Here is a 24105-nt window from a genome sequence, read left to right on the forward strand (position 1 = left end):
AATGCGGCTGCCTGGGATTTGCAGTGTGCCCACTGCCTCACGAGACGCGGCTTTCAGCTCTCCCCCAGGCAGAAAGCTTCAGCTGGGGTATCTCGCAACCGAGAGGCACCGGTTTACTGGGATTGGGAGTTTTGGCCTAAGAGTCGTGGCCCAGTGTAGTCAAACCACAAGATCAATGGCTGCCCCTGTTCCAGAAGGAAGAGCTTTTGATGCACACTCCACCCCCAAAATCTTTGTGCCAAAGAACACATAATGAGTATGCACTAAGTGTACCCTCTGTCGTCCAAGCTCTAACCTCAGCAAGTGCAGGGCATTTAATTTAATAGGCAGGAAGGCTGGACACCTGGGGATCCGCCACCTGCACTGTGTATTTAAAGAACCCAGTTCGTCAAAGTTGAATAAATCGCTGGAGCCATCAGAGGTTCAAGCTCAATTGCTCAGCTGCCTCTCTAGGCAGAGAGAGGGAAGTTTTTCCAGCTTGGGAACTCCTAAATGAGAAAGAACGCAATTAAGCCATCTGTGTTGTTTCCAAAGATGGTTTATCAAGGTTCCTTGAGTTTCTGTGCTTGCTCCCCTCTCTGCTAACCTGTCCAGGAACCTCAGAATTGCTTAAGCACGTTGGGACATGACATCGCTGTTAGAGAAAGATGGGAAGACTACTTAGTACTTGTCAATCCCCCTATATCACTCCTCACCCTCTTAGGTCCAAGAGGACCTTGGGTAAGAGGTACTCAACCCAGTGTTGCATCTCAAGGGAGGACATTTAGACAAATGTTGTTTACTGGAAATGATCCAAAGCAGAGCCAGAGTCTCTATCTGTGATTGGAAGTTTTGGAGACTCAGAATCCATAGTTATAAGGTATATGCCTTATAAAGACACTATGAAAGTTTGTATTCTAAAGGAGGGCTAAAGAGGTCAGTCTCTCTAAAGGGAGGAAGGAGCCAGAGGACTTAGTTTAGAAATCATTTCAGAGAATAGAAAGACAATGGTTAGAATCTGATGTTTCTCTTTTCCCCCTCCTCCCTCTTTCCCCCCCTCCTCCCCCTCTTCCTTCTCCTTTTTCTTCTTTTAAGTGAAATTGTTCCCATGGTGCTTTAGAAAAACATCTAAGTGGTTTAGTTAGAGGAAGTTAGGCATGATGCTGAGTTAGCCTGTCTACCTCCTAAAACACTAGAGGTCAGTATTGTCCTAATGATGCAAAGGTGTAGCCGTGAAATGGCTCTTTTTCCTTTAGCACATTTACTTCTCTGGAAATAGTGAATATTCTGAAGATCCACAAAGGTGGGGTGAGGAATAAGGGCAAAAGAGGTAGAACATACTCTGTAGGAATGTGGTTTGGGCTTCCTTATATAGCACCTTTTCTTAAGAGCAAAGGAAAAAAAAATAAGTTGCAGAATGCCATTTTCTGTAAATTAATTGAATTATGGTTAATATGTTGTAATAATGCTCATGAAACCTACATGGCGTGGATTTAAGTCTCGTGCTTACTGATGCAGCAATAAAGCTAATTCTTAATATTGAAAATGGAACTTTGTGATAATGAGCTTTAGTATTTCATCAGGTGACAGTTTGATTTCCCTATTTCCAATCAACATTTCAATTGAGGGTACACTGCTTGCTAAATATTTGGGGGTCGGTGTTCTCAAAGAATGATACATGTTTTTTATCATGCCGAACAAAATGCGTTAATTCAATAGAATGGCAGCAGAAAATTGCCTCTCAAATCAGTGTATCTTGGTGGTCTTCAGAACCTGTGTTGCAGAACCTCTAAGGAAAAAAAAATTAACATTCCACAATTCTCCCAGACTTCAATTGTGCACACACTTTATCCATTAAATACAGGGCTTTGATTTACTATTTATCTACAATCCATTAGCAATTATATGCATATACTGAGGAAGATAAATCTCCTTTCTAATAGTCAATTTGTGTAAGTATATAGGTTATTTGGAGAGTTTTTTTCAAGATTTTTTTATATTTTGAAGTAATATTTTCCCTCATTCATGACAGTAGCCCCCAAAATGGGGTATTTACCCAAGATGCTAAATGGTACCTAAGAATGCTTGTGAACTTTGTTCAAATAAAAACCACTTTTAATTGTTTACATTATTCTAATAATAATGTGTTGATATTACTAGTGTGTGTACAATGAGTGTGTGTGTGTGTGTGTGTGTGTGTGTGCATGTTTAATTTCTCATAATCTGACCAAAACTTGGGTGTTCATCTGTAAGAGAGAAATGAATGCTTACCCAATTATAGATTTTATAAGTTTCTAATTACACAAAATTAAAATAAAGTCAGGTTAGAAGGCCAGCTACAGAATAGATATTAGGAATCTGTGCGGAGAACATAATTACCAACCAGTAATAAAAACTCTGGAAATTCCCCCATTCCAGATTTTCAGGATATTAAGTAGCTACAACATCTCCTTTGGGTTTACCCTGAGGGAGTTAGTTAATTTCGAATGTAGCTATGATAGACCAGCGTTAAATGAAAAACCATTTTACATATAATATCAACTCCTTTGACACAAGAAGAAACAATGTGACTTGCTGGTGTTCGAGGGAAAGTAGGAGTTTGAAATGCTGACGGGTTCTAGCCCTGGTTATGCCACAGCTAACAGGTCAGACGCCTGTCCGGTTATGCAACTTTCCCTGTACTCAGAGGCTTGGGTATAAAACAGCTATTGAGATGCGTTTCTTCTCCCAAACAGAACAGCAGCTCAATATTTTACTGAGAAGATTCTTCAAATATTAGGTATGTTGAAAGACTATTGTAATAGAACTTGCACTCAGAAGATAAAAGCAATGCATGGGATACTCACAGGGTCACTTTTCGTTCTATTTTTAACAATCGTCAGATGTTATGTGATTATGACAGCCTTAATTTTGACCCAGTAAGTCACTTTGAATGATCCTCAAGCATCTTACCTGCTGGTGCTACATACCAGGTTCAAGGAGATAACAGCCTTGAGAAAGAAATAAACAACTCTTTATTCTCTGATGATGCCATTCATCACAGACGGAACTTCATCTAAAGTATCCTAGGACGTCACTCCTATTCATAAACATCTTCAAGTAAAGAGATGCGATATACTTTGAGTGATCTGAAGCTTCTGCGCAAACCCAGTCGATAGGTAAAATTATAAATAAACAACGATCAGGCTGACTTTTTCCAGCAGGAGAGTGTTTGAGGTGTACTTTTGTGGCATTTACAGTCAGCAGAAGTAAAGGAAGCACTGCAAGGGTGATTTGGAAGAGTCCTAAAGATTTTCCCAAGGTTGAACAGGCTAGGCTGATCTTTGACAATTCATGTGAACTCTTTCCCTTCAACCCTTAGAGCCCCCATCTCCAAACCAGATTCATATTTTCACCATTGGAAAATATACCTGAAAAACTAGAAGAGGAATGTTCACACCAGGGTATTATGAGAAAATTGGTTTCCATTCGAATAACCTCACCCCAGCCCCTATTCTCATTCAAATGAATAACTTTCCTCTAAATTGACGTTTTCTTTCTTTTTCATTCCAGCTCTTCCCAATTGCCTTTTCTTTCTTTAGTAGGACCCCGTTTTCCTTTTCTACATCATTTTACTTTTCAGTGCCCCTTTGTTACAAAACAAAGCAATGTGATATCGTTTGAAATGTTCCTAAAAGCTTTCACTGGTGATCCAAAGCCCTGTAGCTTCTTTGCCAGAACTCTGCTGAAATATGGCTAGAATATAGGATGCTAATTATCCCTGCCAGTTAGGAAGATGGGGAGAGGGTCCAGTTACCACAAAGATCATAATAGAGTCATCGTTCACTCAATGAGACTTTGTCCTGAAGATTCTGTGTACTCACTTTGAGCCAGTAATAGCATTTTTAATACATTAGGGAAGCTGTCTTCATTCATCAGATCTCTGACACCTTCCGGCAGGTGTCCTTGTAGAGGTTATTGACTTATCCTAATGATCTTGGTGTATTAACTGAAGGAGTTGTATCGAATGATTATTAAGGTCCTATCTAGTCCTAATGTATTTTTGTCTTTAACTCCTGATGTTGCCTACTGGTCATTCCATTTGGATGCTTCTGTGATGGCCATGCTGAAAATTGTTAAGCAATTATATTTAGAATAACAACATAATAGGTTTTAATTCCTACTAACTACGGTGCACTTCGTATCTCTCACTTCATATGCTGTGTCCACATAATTTGGCAAGGTAGCACAGCTAGGTAGACTTTATTAAATCCAGTTTACAGATGAGTGAATCTAAGGTTAATAGAAGTTAATAATTTTCCCAGGATCATAAAACTAAGCAATGAAAAAAAAATCAGAATTTGGACCTGTGTCTATCTCCAAAGATCAGACTCTGCAAGCTATGAAATTAATTCCCGTGCATTCAGTTGGGGGCTGTATGTGAGTTGGCAAGTTGCCTTGGGATCCCTATGGTTAGGATAGTCTCCATAGCTCTATCCATAGTAAAGGGCAGGGAGGGAGCAGTTTCCACCACAGCCAACTCCTGAGTTATACACTACAAAAAAAAAAATAGAAAGAAAGAAAGAAAATTGGAATCTAGATTTGATGCTAGATCCCAGACATCACAATGGTCAAATATAAGAGGCCTTATATCTGGATGAGCACCAGATGCTTTAGTTTTCTTTTAAGTTTCAATAAAAAACTGGATGGAGGAACAGCATAGCCTTGATGAAGACTTGTAAGCGCGCGTGCACACACACACACACACACACACGCTTTCCCTCTACTGGGTCAAGTGCCCCTATGTATGACTTCTCATATTTCCATAACACTTCTCTTAATCCTTGTCTCTCCACATAGGTGCACGGTTCCCCAATTATCGTATTTCATTTGAATGTCTATATTCAGTACCTAAAACATTGGCCGAAGGAATGGATGAGAGAATCAGTGAATGGTTTCCAACTAAGAATTTGAACAAAAATTCTTCTATGGTCCTGTTGCTAGAGTCTTTTAAAATGTATTTGGCTTGTTTTTTTTTTTTTTAACTGGCAAGTATTACTTATTATTGTTTTGGAATGGTAAGAAGACCTGACCTCCGTACCGAGTTTGAGCTAATTTTATTAACTTGCTTTTGCAATTTTAATGAACATTTCCTATATAGCTGGAAACATACAAATATATAGCCATAAAAATCTTTCTTCATAGCCCAGGGTTCAGTATAAAAAGGAAAAGTTTGAATGCTATTTAACAGGATTTTAGTAGTAAGTTACTGGAAGGATTTTATTTTATTGAATACTGACCACATGACCCCCAAAACATTGTCCTGAGCCTCCAATGTCACCCCTCTAAGCTGTGCTTGGAAGAAGCTTGAAGTGTTAATAGTTCATATATGTCACTCATTTGAAAAACTTATTGAAGAAATGTGTCCCAACTGAAGGCTCTCTTTCCTAAACTCAGGTTTTTCTAGAAACCAGAGAAAGTAAGATGAATAAGAAAATATAGTCTATGATCTCAAGGAACTTTGCACATGGGCAGCCAGAAAAATAAATCTTTAATCACGTCAAAGTGATAAGTGCTAGAACAAAGATAAGCACAATGTGTAATGTGAGAGACGAAATGAGCATCTCAAACTGACTGGGGCATCAAGGCAGGCTCTTGGAGGAAAGAGACTTAGAAGTTAAGACTTCAACAGAGTCAGATTTCACTCACTGGAGAAATGGGGTGGGGGGTTGGGGAGGTTATCACAAGCTGTTTGTATGAAGGCTTAAGAGTAAGGTTTATTTTTGGTGACTAATCGTCGGAGCAGGCTCTAGGCAAACGGACAGAAAAATTGAGAAATCGGTAAGCAGGGAGGGGAGCTCATCTTTGCCATTGAAGCTGTGAAGCTTCATTGAAGGATTTTGTATATGTAATTTGATAATACAGAATCAGGTATTTTTTTTTTTTTATCACTGTATGAAGCATAGACTGGACTGGGCCAACACTAGCGGCAAGAAAACTAGGTAAGAGATGATCACGGTAACTCAGGTGATAATAAATATGAGCCGAAAGAAGGAATTTTCAGAATCTGCAGAGGTCACAAAGAACCAGAAAGCAAGCAATGGCCAAGCCCATTGAAAACATAGGGATACATGAACTAGTAAACTCGCAGAAGGCACAGATTTGTGGTTAAAATGTATTCTATAACTGCTTCCATTGTTTTTGACAAATGAGAGCTATAGATGCTAGAAAAGGTGCTCTGTTCTCTGAAATGAAGTTCTTCTCTGGGAATACCAAACGACCATATTCTCAGAGCAGTATATTTCATATTTGCATGACACTCTATAGCACATGCTGTCTGTATCCATCATTCTGATGCATCTTGTAGTCTGTAAATTACGCTGGATTTTGCCAGCAGAGTGAGAACTAGTCATTAAGGAATGTGTAATTAAACCTCAGTGTTTCTGTTCTTGATCCCCTTCTGGTAGGGGAGGGGGTAAACCAGAGATCATGGCTATGATCAGTGGCCGCTCTTTGGAAAGAGAAACAAAGGGAACTTGGGTGTGCCACCTTGATTTGCTATCATTGGTAATTGATTTGCTGGCATAAATTCCATGTCTCTACATTTCTAATTGCTTTTGTGCATATTCTTGGGGGTTGATTAATGCCATCTGTTCACTGGATCAGCTGAATTGATTGAGTTTTAAAGGATGACAACAGTAATGTTGAAGAGAGGGAAAAAAACGAAAGAGAAATGCCAAAACACACTCATGATGTATATTATTTTTAACTATCCACCTTTGGAAGCAGAAATATCCCTTTGAAGATGGTCCAAGGCAAATAGCAGTCTAAAGGAATTTGCCTAACAGACAGATGCTGGTAGGTGTTTGTCTAGGCCACTGTTTGCTGAATATACATGTTCACTTCTCTCCCCCTCCACCCCCTTGCCCCTTCCCTCTCTCCCTCCCTCTCACTTTCCCTTCCTCTGTTTCCCACTCCTCTCTGTCATGTGGCCATGCATTTTTGATATTACGATTGGCTCTTCCCTGAGCTCATGATTGTGTTAAGATGTGAGAAGGGGGGAGAAAAAAAAGTCTGTTATATTCTAGCATTTCCTTGTTATAAACTACGTGGGCACAGTCACCAAATGTGAAGCCTCCCATTAAGGCCTATTCTAAGGTCAGGCCTGACAGGGATCTGCCTCCCACAGGGCATTTGGGAAAGCCCACTTGATTCCAACACCCCCTACCCATCTGTCCCCAGACAGTTCTTCCGCCAACTCCATCAGTGCCCTGAATCTGTAAATACAGGAGAAAGCCTTTCAATGCACGGAAATAATCCTTAAGACACAAAGCCCCGCTGGAGAGAAAATATAGGGATGTATATCTATGCTGATCTATACTTCATGGGGAAGAACAGACTTTTTCCTGAAGAAAAATTAATAGAAGAGATGGTGCTGGATAGCTGAAGAAGAGAATGTTCTGAGTGGGGGAGGAGCAAGGAATGGGAATGTTCAAGGTGTCTAAGAGAAGTGTTACCAACTTCCTGGTTTTGCCCAGGACCTGTCATATTCCAAGCAGGTAGGCAATGGGGCAGCAGTGAGGGAGATTGGGAGGGGTGTATGTCATAGAGTTCTGGGTTGATTTAATTCTCACTCGGCGAACATTTCCTATGGATACTAACATGGACCTTGTAGAGTTAGTACGAGGATAACGTGAATTACTCTATACAAAATGCACATGATGTGGGAATTAATAGTTAAGCCTGTTATTATAATTACGAATGAACCTCAACATGGATTCTCTCAGGATCAGTTATAATACAAATCAGGGCGAAGATGTTTCCATTCTCAGGCAAAGGCAGAAGGGCTCACACTCCCTTCATCTGGGTGAGCAGACAGCTGAGGGATTGGTAAGGCAAATAAAAACTTGTTCTCATGTTACCTCCAATGTCAAGGGGACTGTGGGGAGAATCGGTCTCCACCTGACAGAAACATGACTGTTGGGATTCCTCACGTGTTTCCCGAGCTCCTTCAGGGTATGACCACAGCTTCAGGGCCATGGCCAGTGAACCTGCTCGCTGAAAAGCTCACAATGAGAGCCTTATGGGAGAGTGGAACAGGGAGATCCATCTAGAAAAAATGAGCACATCCCTTCCAGAAAAGTGAGCAGACCATTACAGATAATATCAGCATTATGGGGGGAAGTGACCTTGATCAGACCTTGAGAAAAACTGGTAAACCCGGGCAGGAGTCATGTGAAGTATCCCCAGTGTCCAAAGCCCTCTGTTTATGGGAGGGTCGGGCAGGAGGTCAGGAGAAGCTTCCTCCCGTGCGCTGCTGAATCCTGTATGGGGTAGATAATAGTAGATATGCTCTTGTTAACATTAAGTTATAAAGTCAGGTGCTGGTACAATGATTGGTGAATCATAAATGCTTCTTCCATTTTCAAGTGAATTATTCATTCATTCATTCATTCACTCATTTAAAAAATATTTATGAAACATCTGCTGTGCATTCATTTCTGTGTGCATTCCTAAAGCCTTTGGTTCACTGTCTGTGGATGGGGGGTTAGGATTGCTGTCCATGTAGTGCCAGAAACAACAACGAAACAAAACATAACAGCAAAACATAACAGTGTTTCTTCAAAACAAGACTGTGGCACCTTGGCCTCCACTCTGTTCTTGACCAGTTTATTAAACAGCCTTTCCCGTTCCTAGATCGCGTCTCTCTGCTTTCTTGTCTTCGGTGTCCTTCCCCTTGGCCCCAATTCACCTGCTTCTTAATGCTCCTTCCTTTTTGTCTCCCCTTGTCCCATCCCTCCCTTCCTTACGTTCTTCTACTCTTCTCTTCTTCCTTTCTCTGCTCCATCTCTATTGCTACCTTTTTTCATCCTGCCTTGTCTCAATCAACATTTAATAAATGGCTCGTTTTTGTGTTTTGTGGCCAATGCTAACACTTTTCAAACTTTTCCACTGAAGTGCCACTCACCAGAAAAAAAAGAAAGAGAGAGAGAAAGAAAGAAAGAAAGAAAGAAAGAAAGAAAGCCTGAAAACCCAGGGGATCCTTGATTCTGCCCCAAGTAGCCACTGAAGCATGTAATTTCTTGAATTTTTGTCTTAAGCTCTCAGACACATTTGCATTCCGTTCTGCATTATAGCCATGTTTATACTATGATGAAAAAAATATTTTCCCAAGATCGCCAATTAAAAATGGATGAGCAAAGTTGATTCACTTAACCCATGGCAGAGGGCCACATATGCCCAGAGGCACAGGCCTGAACTTTCTGGCTGTTTCTTTCTCCCTACGTGTGCCTTCCAGGGCTCCTGTGTGACGAACAACTTCTCTGTGTCTCCTGTCATTTGGAGCAAAAGCAACTTCATTTGCCATCAACTGCGACTGGTCTGTGAAATACACATTATGCTTAATCAATAATGGGAGGTGAGAAGGGCTTATCCATTCACAGGAGGAAAAGAAAGCCACAATCCTGCTAAGTGAACGGAAATGGAGCTGTTTGGAGGGGCTGTGGGCAAGAAGTCTGTTGAGTCTCTTCCAGGTCCGCCCTGCACCCCTGCTGCAGTAACCTGGAGATGTGCAAGCACATGCGTGAGGTTTTACCCTTGAGTGAATGAGCTCTGCCAGGTTACAGGATTGGGGTCAGCAGGGCAGATTCTTTCTGATTGGAGACAGGCTGAGCTCACCAGGATATGAAAAGAGAGATTAATGCCTCTCATTCTACAACAATCAGGAACCTTTTGACACAATCAAAAGAAATGAAACCAGCAGATTGGAATGTTGGAACACTGGAGATTAGAGATAAAGTTAAGTCACATGTTCCGGAACACGTGTTCGGAAACCTCATCCGGTGTCCGGGGTGGTACCTGATGAGGTCTCCTTCTGTTTCTCCCCACAGTCCTATGGGACAGTCATTGTCTGCTCCATCGTAGGGTGAGGACGTGCTGGCTCGAATGGTCAGATTATTTACCCAAGATCCAATAGCTAGGAGGTAGTCACACTGGGATTATAGTGCACATTTCCCCAACTGCAAAGTCTGTACTTGTTTTCACTCTACTTGCTGTTTTCTCAAACCCAATGCCAAGGCTGAGCCGTTCTTGAACTCGAGTTGATGTTCAGCCTTGCAGAGCCAGCCTTCTCTCTGACCCAGGGTGAGAAAACCCTTGTCAGGCTAGACCTACAGACTCCTCCCGGTGTCCAGGTTTACCTTTTCCTAACCTTACAGGCAATCCTTTCCCTACATCTAAAAGTCCTCTTGGCAAACACCTCCTGTGCCTCTAACCATTTGTAAAAGTTGATTGCGTTACTCATTAAAGCTTACGCCATCAACTGTCCACGGCCAGGCTCCGTGCTGTCACTACCAGCCCCATGGATTCCATGATCAGTGCCCACTGTTAGTGTCTGTTCAGTTTCAGCCTCCTTTGAGAACTTCCTCAGTCAGTGCAGTATTTCTTTTTCATCTATATCATACTGCACTGCTCCTGGGATTTGTTAGATGGACGTTCTGGGGGTTTTATTATTGTTGGTTTGTTTCTGTTGTTTAAGTTCGTGCTAATAAGAAAAACTGTATTTGTGATACTCAGGTCACAGGTTCAAATAAGGCAAAAATTGGATGGCCTTCAGATCTGTTCTGCTTCTTTGGGCTCTAGTGTTCATCCCACACACAGCCCAGAAGGTCCTTTCATCCAGTGGGTGTAGCTGGGAGGCTGCGTTTAATAAGTACATACCCAGTACCATCAGTCTTCGCACAGACTGGGTGCAGTGATGAGCCCCTGCCCTGTTGTCCTTGTAGTGTCTCCTTGATGGAGGAGGTCCATGTGTGGACCTCCTTTTATCACAGCCTGCTGGAAAGCCAGGCCAGGCAATTTTCTGCTTTATTTTCTAGCTGTCTGGTGCTTCTCCCTTCCATCTGGGCTGTTGCTTGGCTCTGTTGTGAGGTCTGTCTTTGTGTGTCTCCTTTGTCCTCTTTTTTAGCTATTTTCTTGTCTCAGTGGACCTTCTTGCTTGGGTTTAGAGAGGCTAAGTGACTCGTTTGATGGCCAGCACTCTCACGGTCTTGCCTCTTCTCCTCTATCAGTGACTGCTTCAGGAAAGGACACTGAGGCTTACATAGACGCTGTGTTCTAGCTCTCAGAAAGAATCAGTGTTTCAAAGAATAAGACCTTAAATATTTAAAAAAATTTTTTTTTCATTTATTTATTTTTGAGAGATAGAGTGAGACAAATTGAGAGTAGAGGTGGGGAAGAGAGAGAGGGAGACACAGAATCCGAAGCAGGCTCCAGCCTCCGAGCTGTCAGTGCAGAGCCTGACGCGGGGCTCGAACCCACAAACCGTGAGATCATGACCTGAGCCGAAGTCGGACACTTAACCGACTGAGCCACCCAGGTGCCCCAGGCCTTAAATATTAAAATGTATTTCAAGAGCAGAAACTTTTGGCTTCCAAAATGAAATCTTACATCGAATTTCTGGATGTGAAAGAAATTGCAACAATTGCTGTTTGGGGGAAATAGGGAGAGGACATATAGAATTCCACGGCTCAGTCTACTCTTCTCTTGCTGTTTCTTTGTAGAAGTACCCTGTGAAAACTTAGCTTTAATTGCAGGAATCTCTGAGCTTACAATTTTATGAAAAAGTGATTAGGCATAGGAGAGTGTTGAGGAAGGAGGAGAATGGCAGCCTCCATGGTGGCCAACATTTGCTGGTGTGCCAGCAGCAAGGCCACCCTAGGTGCCTAGCATCTGCGTCTGCTTGGAACAGTTGATGATTGCTATTAAGGTTATTAATTTTTTTCAGTTTGTTTTTTAAAATGTTAATTTTATTTATTTTTGAGAGAGAGAGAGAGAGAGAGAGGGAGAGAAGGAAAGGGGCAGAGAGAGGGAGACACAGAATCCGATTCAGGCTCCAGGCTCTGAGCTGTCAGCACAGAGCCCAACGCGGGGCTCAAACCCACGAACCGTTGAGATCACGACCTGAGCCGAAGTCGGACGCTTGACTGACTGAGCCACCCAGGCGCCCCAAAGTTATTGACTGTTTTAAATATTATCTCTGCCCAGGTGCCTATTGTTAATACTCTTTGAAAATCTATTTTTGTCCCGATGCAATTTTATATAAGTCTTAGGACAAGAAAAGCTTATTGGCATTTACAGAATGTAAAAGATAGTAGCTTATCCAGGATGTGTCCTTTTGTTTTGATCTCCTTAGTTAATGTAGTTCTTCTTATTTTAGAGAAATATTATCTTGTAAAGGCCCTTGAATTATCTACCTCCATCCCAGGTATTCCCTTTGGACCATCTCAAAAGAAGGGATTTCATGTTAGCGTATGGTGACTAGCAAAATAACTACTTGATAGATTGAATTAAAGCATAGACAGCTTCCGTGAAACCCACGTGCAGACAGCACCTGGATGAGGGACAGTATAGAAGCGAACCCCTGAATGTGGCAGTCAGTTCACCCATAACTGGGCGGACTGTGAATCGTAACCACAGGCTTGTGTTTGCTTATAGTGCCGTGGATTAAGAAATCACACTGACTCTAGACTTATGCTGTACTTGCTTAGGAAAATAAACCCCCTAGCAAACTCCAAATGTTCTTGCTCTGCATCCTTAATAGAAGTTAATATAATAAATAATTTAAGATAATATATGTATGCATCCATATACATATATGTATATGTATAATATATTTGAGTTATTATTCATTTTCTTTCGTGGTTAATGTACCAGGTAGAGTTTTACATGTGTATACACTCTATGCAACTGCTTATTCTGGAAAATGTCAAAATTTATTATCCCCCAAGGTCAATATTGACTTGGGTGTCGCCTTTGTGAATATTTACCTCTGCAGATAATGAATTGAAAGGGGCATTTGGATGGAAATTAATATCTATTTATTTTCTGAAATCGAATATGTTTTGCCAGAAAGGTGGATAGATGCTGGGCAGAGGGGTGCAGACACCCCCCACTGTGGCTGCTCTGGTTCAGGGCGGTATTCAGTAAGCATCCTTTGCATTCTGATTTGATGTGGTTATTTTTTTTATGGTTCTTTCACATGGTTCTTTTACCTAATAGACAGAATGCAGATCTTCAAATATATTCAGCTTGACATTTCAGTAACATAATCGGGAGATAATGATACGTGAGCATATGGATAAGTATACATGGGATTAATGAGCACCTTGGCCTTGGAATTTATGTAGGCCAAGATGCTGTTACCTGAGAAACTCAAAGCTCCTTCAACAATGATCTAATTAAATGAAGAACACAGGAAGAGACATAAAATTGCAAAATGGCTCCTTTGGTTTTAAGGTATCGAATCTTTGTCTTCAAATGCCCTATGGCATGTCGTGTGTTTTGGAGATGTGAAATGTATGTCTGTGTAAGCCTGTGTGTGTGTGTGTGTGTGTGTGTGTGTGTGTGTGTGTGTGTGTGTATGCACCTGTGCACGTAAAGTGCTTGCTTCTGTATTAACAAAAGTTAGCACCACATGTTTTGGCACCTTCTAATATATCAAACCAGGTTGAAATTCTCTCTAAAATTTGAGTATGCGGGATGCCTGGGTGGCTCAATCACTTAAGCATCTGACTTCAGTTCAGGTCATGATCTCACAGTTGGGGAGTTTGAGCCCTGCCTTGGGTGAGATCAAACCCCACTTTTGGTGAGCACAAGCCCTGCTTTGGGTGAGCCCTGCTTCTCTCTGTCTCTCTCGCTGTCTCTCTGTCTCTGCCCCTTGTGGAATTCTCTCTCTCTTTCTCTGCCCCTTGTCTTTGCCCCTCACTCACTTGTGCCCCCCCCCAATAAATAAACAAACAAACAAATAAATAAATAAATTGTGAGTCTGCAATAAAAATATTTCCTGCTGTTCTTGTCATCACTGTTTTAGCCATATGCACACACACGCATACACACATTGAGTAATCTTCTGGGTTACAAAGAACTGATAAGACATTTAAATGAAAGTGTAATTGTGGCAGGTGCTGTGTGCTGTCATATAGACATGGCATGTACATATGTTTCTCTGTACAAATATTCACATACATTGTGTTCCTGATTTTCTCCTTTATAAACAAGACGGATTAGTTTACCTGTCATGTCAGCACATCTTCTCCAGCCGTTAATGGCCTGGTAAAACATTTGGACTTAGGAAAGAATATCATAATTAAGCACACAGACTGTAGCTTAGTAGTCAAGGGAATAGACCACTGTGCAAATTCATTAGTGAAGTTAATCCAAAAAACATCAGAGCATGTGAAACAAAATCAATTTAAGGGGAGAATGTATAACTCTATTGATGTTCTCACCCTTGTTGATACATTGTTTGGGGTAAAGATTTCTATGTTTTCTGTATAAATATCAATTTTATTGGATAATTCAATGTGACTTACTGGGTTCCTATAGCTAAGTGTTTTGTGGCTTCATTGGGAAAATGATGTCATTCTGCATATGGGGAAATAAAAACACCTCACTCGATGTCCAATGAAACTCCCATTTTACACACCTTCCAATTCTCATTCTAGATTAGAAACCAAAGCCAAGATGGCGCCTCTGCTTTTGTTGTGCTAGAAAGACTTGATTCCTAGAAGAAGCCAAAGGCACTGGGAAGTTTCTTTGTCATTGTTTACATGTGCTTATGCATACATGTCTGTACAAGACACATATGTGCTCAGTGTCAATTAATTTAGTTTGTGCTTCTCTTAAAAAAACAAAACAAAACAAAAACCCTGATAGTACTAGATCAGGAGTTCTCAACTAGAAGTGATTTTGCCTCAGGAAACATTTGTCAATGTCTGGAGATATTTCCAGTTGTCACCTCTGGAGGCTTGCTACTGTATCTTGTGGAGAGAGGAGCCAGGGATGTTAACTAAGCATGCAGCCGTGCACAGAAATGCACCCCCCAACAGAGAAGCAGACAAGTATCTAGTCCAAATTATCACAGTAGCCAAAGTTGAGAAACTCTAGTGAGATCTGTCAGTTATTTATGGACTATCATGTGTTAATTGAAAAAACAACACACACACACACACACACACACACACACACACACACACACACACTAAACCTTTTTCTAACATCTAGTCCTATTGCAAGATCCTTAGAATAGAAGAAGAAATATCCTGGTCGTGACTTCTCCACTTACTGGCTGTATGACTGTGCTCATCATTCCATGTTTTTCCCAAGCAAGGTTGATGGTATCTGCCCTATCAGGTATTGTGAATAACAAATGAGAGAGGGAGTGTCTTTGGAGAAGCTGCACACATATATTTTTGATATACTGATATTATATATATATATATATATATATACACATATATATATGCATATAATATTTTTTATCAAAAATATTTTATTTTTTGGGGGAATAATGGTCTGGCTATACTGTCCTGGCAGACTAGACAAACAAAGGATAGCAGGGCGATGTAGGCACAATGTGAAGAGGGACCAAGGGGACACATCCTGGACTGGGAATTACAAGGTAAATTTCACACTATTTTTCAGTTTTTCTAGTTACCTTGTAGTTCAGCTTTCAGTCTTGAACATCATCTGGTCATGCCACTAGTTAGAGTGCCATGGTGCCCCCATGCAGTAGTGAAAATCTGTTTCATAGCAAAGCATTTTCTAATTATTTATCTTTTTTTTCTTCTTTTTATAGCCCCATGCACGCGCGCACACACACATGTAAAAAAAAATATATGTAAACATATATATATACACACATATATATGTACACATATATGTTTACATATATGTATATATTTGGGAAGTTCTGGGAAGAAAGAAAATGTGCCAAGGTGGTCTATGGTGCTTCCTGACAGGAAAGGCCAGGAACCAGTCTATTCAGATGACATTTTTCTACCTCATCTAACAACTCATAGATTAGTTAGATAAGGATCCTGGCTTTGATTGCTTATCTACTCCAAGCCAATCTTCAATTTTTAAAAGTGGTTAAAGCAGAAATACAGTGTTTAATTTGTCTTCTCAATGAAATGGGATGATTGGCCTTGGCCTCTACTGGATTTCTGCTTTTTGAAAAAGACAGGTTATAAAAGCCAGAAAGTGCAGAAGTGGCAAAGAGACCTTTGAAGTTCCGTGATGAAGCCGTAATGTGTATAGCCCACGTAGATCTCCACATTCCCTAAAAGCATTCCAGACAGTTGGCAGCTCCATCCTACTTTTTTTAAAGTGTATTTATTTATTTTGAGAGAGCGAGAGATAATGAGTCGGGGAGGGACAGAAGGAGAGAGAGAATCCCAGGCAGTCCCTGTGCTGTCAGCACAGAGCCTGATGCAGGGCTGGATCCCATGAACCGTGAGATCATGACCTGAGCTGAAATTAAGAGCTGGACACTCAATGGACTATGGCCCCTGGGCATCCCTATCCTACATCTTATAAGCATAGAACTATGACTTCACAAGATAGCTCACTTTCCTCCACAAAAAATAAAGTTCATAGGGCATCCTTTCTCCCTTTGTGCCCAAGCCTGCACCCATGCACCACCAGACAACTGCCCTTAGCTCTGCTCACCGGGGCACCTCACACCATTTGTCCTTCCTCATCATCATGATTTTTCTGCAAGTCCATCAGGGTAGCACCCCCATTTGTCTTGGTCTTCTTTTATTTTTCCTACAACATGGTTCCCCCTCCTTGCACTTCCTGCCATCACGTTCCACTATTTTGTACACATTCTACTTTGTCAACGCTGTATTTAAAATATAGTGTCCACAGGCCACCGGGGCAGCTTAGTCGGTTAAGTGGTTGACTCTTGATTTCAGCTCAGGTCATGATCTCCCAGTTTGTGAGTTCAAGCCCTACATCAGGCTCTGTGCTGACAGTGCAGAGGCTGCTTGGGATTCTCTCTCTCCTTCTCTCTCTCTCTCTGCCCCTCCCTTGCTCATGCTCACTCTCTCAAAATAAATAAATAAACGTTAAAAAATTAATAAAATATAATGTCCAGAATAGAACACAGTCATTCCTCCAGACTTGTCTTACTGACCTGTGGGAGCCACAGTGTGGTGACCATAAGGAAAGCCTGGGTTGCAGGGGAGTTTCAGAAAGGTTTTCCAACAACATAAAGCTTTAAGTTGAAAATGAATCAAGCTAGAAAGCACCATATAGCTGTGTCGTGTAAAGGCCATTGGTGTCTTTTCTGCATTAACTTAATTAGCCCTCTGTTGATATAAATGGTTCTCTTCACTTTGTTCAAGGATATCTTGCAAAAGTTTTTCTTGTTGGTTTCTCGTAAACCAAGTAAACTAGAAATTTGCATCTTACCTCTATCTTCAGAGATTTCCCCGATCCAGTCTTGGGCCTCTCTTCTGTAGTCTTCATTACTATTACTTTCCTCTGAACCCTTAAAGCTGGTACTATATATGTATATATATACGTGTATATATATATATATATATATATATACATATATACATATATATATGTGTACATATATACGTATATATATATACACATATGTATGTATATATATACGTATATATATATGTATATATACACACACAGTATATATATATTGTGTATATATATATATATATTGTGTATATATATATATTGTGTGTATATATATATATATATATATGTATATATATATATATATATATACATAAAACATCTTTAAGCTCTTAATTATATACTGCCTTTTATTGGCCTCAGTTTTGTTTCTTTTCATCCAGAATATGTCTGGTTGCAATTTATCATAAGGAATCATAGTCTCTGTTTATAGTATTAGTAGCTACCATTATTGACTGCCTACTGTATACCAGGCTTGTCATTAACACGCATCACCACTAATTGGCCCCACAACCCTATATGGTTAATGTTTACCAAGCACTATATTCTTTCCACTGAGAAGAGAATTTTAGACCCTTGGTAGGAGCTGAGATTCTAACAGCTTTTTAATATATAATTCCGGTTGACTGGAGGAAATCACATTCGTTTCCCAAAAAATTTTGGAGTACAGTTCCAAATTAAGAACTGATTTTAGCTCTTGGTGTAGACACACATTCAACTTCTGAATATAAACCATGGTCACTTTGATAGTGGCAGACAGAGTCCCACCAGCCTGGGGTTCTACCCTCCCAAAGCCATCATTATGGAGATACCTGTATTGGTCCCTACTCAGGAGCCCCCCCCCACTCTGTGACTTTACTCTTGCTTAAATTTTTCATAAAGCCCTATGGTTGTTCCTGTCTCCTGTACTGTCGTGATGATGGATGCTGTGAAATGATCACAGCATGTTTGGGGACACGTATCATTCAGGGTGACCTCATCTCTGAACCCAAGCTTTTCAACTGTAGCTTTAGCATTATTGCCATCACAGAAGAAAGCAATGATAATAAGGAAAGACACACTGCACACACACACACACACACACACACACACACACACACACTAATTGGTTCCTGGAGAACCAATTTCATTCAAAGGTTAAGAAATGCACGTCATTTTGTTATTTAAGAAAATAGAAATGTTTTGGAGCAAGATATAAAATATCACGGAATTTTCAAATGAAACCTAAGATTTCAAACATGTCTCTGGCTTCAAAATGTGTATCCAGTCATGGTTTAAAGGCTCATTCTTCTCTGACTTATGGACTCCTCAGGAAAAAACTTGGTAAAGAATTTCTGAGTCCATTTCTGTGGGCATACGTTAAGCCTTTTGGCTTGTCCTCCAGTTGAAAATTTCTTTCTCAGGGCACCTGAGTGGCTCAGTCGGTTAAGCGTCCAACTTAGGCCCTGGTCATGAGCTCACGGTTTGTGGGTTCAAGCCCCCCATCAGGATAGGCACTCAGTGCAGAGCCTGCTTAGGATCCTCTGTCTTCCCCTCTCTCTGCCCCTCCCCTGCTCCTGTGCTCACTGTCTCCTCTCTCTCAAAAATAAATCAACATCAAAAAAAATTATTTCTCTAAATCTTTTTTCCCCTTTAAGGCAGTTACTAGATTGTGTTACAACAGAATGATGTTATAGTTGTGTGTGTCTCATTTCTCATCACCCACTGATCAAAGGACACTGTGGCTAATGATAACATTAACTTAACTCACCTTTTAAATTCTAACACCAGTTTTTAAACATACCTCCGCTACTGGCTTTATGTGTAGGGGAAGAAAGTGGAATGAAAGGACATGACAGAAAGCCCATATCTCGCCCCAGCTTCCCACCCATCCTGACCTTCTCACAGAAAGTCCAGCCGGGTCTGCATTAGCACTCTCCAGGATTTATGTTTTGTGTTGAAGAGGTGCCCGTGACTCCCCTGAAATCGTGGATGGACTGCTGTGTCTGTGTATGCATCTGTGTGTTCTTCTTGGATAAAGGGCTTATATTTCACCTGATTTCCAAAACATGTCCGTGACCCAGAAAAGACGAAGAGAGAAAGATTTTGAGAGCCTCATTACCCTGTGTGTCCTCAGGGAGGGGAGGAGGGGAAGGTCTTACTCCAGATGCCAGGGATTGTGAATTTTATCTATGTGTGCATGAGTGAAGCATTCTTTCCCAGCTTTTGACAGGGTGGTTGTGAGCTCCTTGCCCCCCCCCCCACCTACCCCGTGTGTGAGAAGGAGCCCCTCAATGAGGACAGCCATATAAAATCTAAAAGACAAAGACAAGAAAGAGAACCTCTGAGATTTCACAGTTTTGCCAGTGGCCAAATATGCACGTGGCAAACAAGTGGGAATTTATACAGATGAACATTTTTTATTACAAAGAAAGGAGATTTAAAAAACTTATTCAGAGCCTGTCCCTTTGTCTTTTCCAACCCCTCCCCTGCCATGCCTTCATAAAAGAGAAAAAGAAAGACAAGAACAGCTTAATGTCTAGAATTTGCAAGTCTCTGAATATCCGCCTGAAAACAGCTACCCCCCACTGAGAAATCACTGAACCTTAATCATTTTCCATGGCTTCAGAGGAAAGATGGCTGAGGTATCCATTTTTTCCTTCAAATGTCAGGTGCCCACAGCAATTAACTAATCACACTCCTACCAGGTCAAGTTACAGGGTGAGGTACATTTCATATTAGAAAAGGAGACAATTGGGTTGTTAAGGCTAAGGGAACTTTCTGGAGGGAGGGAAATGAAGAGAGGTATTTCACAATAGGCGAAAGCTCCCAGGGAGTGCCTTGACATCCCCTAAGTAATCTGTGCCTTGAGCCTCAGAAGCCAGGAAATGACAGTGAGTTTGGGCTGTAGCCCTTGGGCACACATTTTTATTAGGTTCATACTGGAATGCCCTCTAAAATCTCCAACATAAGAGATTTCTTTGATACTGAAATCTCCAAAATCCCTAAGACTAAGCGTGGGAGGGCTGCTCCTTCAAATCATCCTTCCTCAGTTATCTACCAGGGCCTAAGAATTGAGTGGTATTATGTGACAGCAATATTAAGAACACAGAGGATGAGGAAGGACTAACCTTTATGCGACACTTGGAGACCAGAAACAGTCTGCCTTTTACATCTGTTAGCACACCATCTACATAATAACCCTGCATGCCAAGTGTATGTCGAATGCCAGTTTATAGATAAGGAAACAGAGGCACAGAGAGGTAAACTCACTTGTCTGAGGTCACATAGCTGGGAAGCGGAAATGTCAGCTCAGGCTGTCTGGCTCCAGGGCCCCAAATCTTTGCGTCAGAGATGGGCTTTATGATCCTCATTTCACGAAGGAGAAAATGAAGGTAGGTCAGGTGAATAAGCTTACCCAAGGTTTATTTCTGGTTCACACAGAGCTTGGCTTTGACCTAGGTCTGTCTGATTATACATGCCTTTTCTGGTGCAACATTCCTTCATATAAACTGCTTCTTGCATATCATTATATTGGAATTCGGCCCTAGGGGGCATGTTGGTCCCTACCTCTGGTACCTGAATGCAGTCAAGTAGAAAGTCTATGGCTCAGCTGGACTCTGTATAAGCCTATCACTCTGGAACCCCTGGGTCCCGTGTACATTCAAGTGCAGTCAATGCCTCTACTCTATGAGGTGTAAGATAGAAGCCTCTTATGCAGAATTGTGAAGTCTTCCACAAGCCGGCTGCTCTCCCTTTGCAGCCAATCTTGCCATGCACCGGGGGTGCATTTAGCAAGCACCTATTGTGAGCACTCAGTGAGTAGTAGTGGGAAAGAGCCTGCTCTGGTCTCATGACATTGTAAGGAAGACAAGATCATATGTCCTCTACGTGTCTAGGTGTAGAGGGGCTAATCCCCCCCCCCCCGCCACCAATAAAAGACAGATTCACTTCAGAAAAAAAAAAAACAACCCTGGAAGTTGAATATCACCTGTACCTCAGGTACACATGGGAGAGACCCGGGAGAACTGAGTAACTCCCTGAAATGGCCCAAGCCTTTGCCTTAAATACTTTCTTTAGCTAAAGACAAAAGAAAAGTATTGGGGATGGGAGAGGCCAACTAGGGGGGATTGCCAGGAAAAGCACAGTAAACAGGAGTAAGAGGGCTGCGCGGATTTAAGTCTTTGCCATCTTCATTGAGAAGAGTTTCTAGGGGTTTATTCCTTCTCTTCCTGGAACAGAGGGAGACACCCTTACAAATGGAGATTTTCCTTATAAATGTAATTGTCTCTTGCCAGAGGGTAACCTCTACCGGGTTTCCAGAGTTTCTCCTGTGTCTGCTGTTTCTTAAAGACACAGCTCAAGATCATCCATATGCCAAATAGACATATTTGGGGGTAGCGTGTTCTGCTCCCCTTAAACACATGGAGGTGAGGATCAGAGAGGCCCATGGGGCTGTTTCTGGTGCTCTCATTATTTTCGTACTGTTCCCTGGCCTTGCCTATAGTACATGCGCACATACATCTATACGGATCTCGATCACAGCCATCCCCAGGCCTGTGCAGAAACCTTCATTTCTCTTTGTTTCTCTGAGTCATTTATACATTCTTCTGTCTATGTTACTCGTTTTCCTGGCATACGTATCCCAGAAGCTAGAGCCACTGATTACCCATCTTTGTAGTAGTGATCATCTATTCCCATTGAACTTGGACATTGGGTAAGTAAAGACCTGCTTTAAAGTCAGACAAAACTGGGGTCAAATCCTAGCTCTACCTTGGAATGTCACCTTGGGAAGACCCTGTTAACCACCCTTTTCCCTATCAATAAAATGAGAATTCCTCTCCATCCCCCTCATATTTATTGGGCACGTTCCTTCCAGATACAATGCTCATATGTCATTTAGTGATTACTCTTTCCTTTTTCTCTGCATCTACTATGCTCAGTAAAGAGTTTTATTGGTTCTTCCTAAGGTACAGAGAATTAAAGTCATGATACTCTTGTTTGCTTCTAATCTCTACTTAGAGGTTTGTTAGCTGGGTCGGGGCACAGGGGTCCCTGGGACATCTGGGCGGGGGGGGGGGTGGGTAGACATAAGCTTCTTTAAATTATTTGTAAAGTTATTTGCACCTACTTTTGAATTCATCACACTTTCTAGTGGGACAAGTTAAAAAATGGCAAGGTTTATTTGTGGTTTTTGATTTTAATGTTTAGTATTTTTGAAAGAGAGAGAGAGAGCAAACAAGGGAGAAGCAGAGAGAGAAGGGTACTGAGGATCATGACCTGAGCCCAAGTTGGATGCTTAACAGACTGAGCCACCCAGATGCCCCCAAGAATGGCATGGATAATAAGCCTTTCTCTGGTACCACCATGAGCCTCTAGGTTTGTCTTATCATTTCCTTTGAATGTCCTGCAGTGACATAGAAGGAACATAGTAGAACATTTATTGTCACCAAGAAGCCCTCCTCTTTTTGCTCTTTGGAGTAAACAATGCCAAAGGTTCGAGAAGATAGGGTGCTTTATTTGCATCTCATGAGACAAGCAGAGGTGGTGTTAGTTCATGTATAAATCTTAAACCTAATGTTCAAAGAATGGCTCGTGTTTATTCTCAACCTGAACAGTCAAGAGTTTGGTGTGTAATATTTACTTTCCATTTACAGAGCTGTGTGTTTCAAACCAGAATAAAATTGTCTGCTGTCTTTTCTGCTAGATAAAGCATAATAATATTTTTAAAAAATAACCAGCTTAGGGGTGCATCAAATCTGAGTTTAAATGTGGGCTCTGTTACATTCCCTAGTCTGGGATCTCCCTGAGCTGCTTCTGCAAGGTGGTAATGATATCTACCCTTTCTGATTAAGGAGCGAGTTAACGGGGCTCCCTTTTACGTTATACTTGAGGTAGGGTGTTGAACATTCAGTAGGTGCTCACCTAGTGAGAGATATTCTTGGCTTAAAGTCTGCAGGCTTAACCATAAGGCTGCACTACCTTGCTTTGCTAGATATTATTAAAAATGACTGTGATTATTAAGAACACATCATTAGATTTTGTTAGCATGATCGTAGAAAGGAAGCTTATTGGAGGCCACAGTAATAAACCTGTTTCTGGGTTTTCTGGGTCCGTCCTGACAAACTCCCTAGTGCACTTGGCCTCCTTCTATCTGCCCCTGCCTTTGTGCGTCTCTCTTCTGATGTGGGGCTTTTGACACACGGGTGAGAATGTTGAGCAGTTCGGGGCTGGGGCCCCGGTTCCTCTCAGATTTTCAGGCAGAGCTCTGGACTTTGATGAAGACTACTTTTGAATGAATTTCAATTTCTCTGAAACATCAATCTCTCAAAGTGTCTGCAGCCTTGGTTACACTTGGCACACTCTTCTCGGGACCTGGCAAGTACTGAAATAAAATTTATAGGAGGAACCCACTCAGAGACACAATCTCTCTTCAAAGTGTGTTATTTCTGAATGAGATAGGCACCAGGAGAAAATCAACAGTGCTTAATCTTAGGCATGTGGGAAGTTCTCCTGGATGCAGCATGTTAAATGTCCATGGTCAAAGCCTGAAAGAGAAGTGTGCACAAATGTTCAGTTAATCTAACATTACAGAACGCTGAGGTGGGATAGGGGCTGATTTAACGACATGTGACAAAGTGTTTCCTGGTGACATTATAGTCTATGTGTACATCTCCAAGAGTTCGAGGCCTTAACAATTATAAAACCTAGTTTTCTTTCCATCTTCCCTCTTCTCAAAACGAACATGTGCACAAACACAGTCCTTGTAGATAAAAACGAAACGTCCCATTATCCCATTAGACCCAAAGACGTGGTAGGAAATTTAATTGTTACTGGGTAAAGATCGGATGCAAACACCCTCCCTAGTAGAAGTTTTGGCCTTCT

General features: G+C 41.4%; 1 protein-coding gene across 1 annotated transcript in view; it reads left to right on the plus strand.

Annotated features, from left to right (window-relative positions):
• The window catches only part of CNTNAP5 (contactin associated protein family member 5), a 796934-nt gene that overhangs the window by 528 nt on the left and 772301 nt on the right, over positions 1 to 24105 (plus strand). The window lies entirely within an intron of this gene.

The sequence above is a fragment of the Prionailurus viverrinus genome, chromosome C1, assembly GCF_022837055.1.
Source record: "Prionailurus viverrinus isolate Anna chromosome C1, UM_Priviv_1.0, whole genome shotgun sequence".
Lineage (NCBI taxonomy): Eukaryota > Metazoa > Chordata > Mammalia > Carnivora > Felidae > Prionailurus > Prionailurus viverrinus.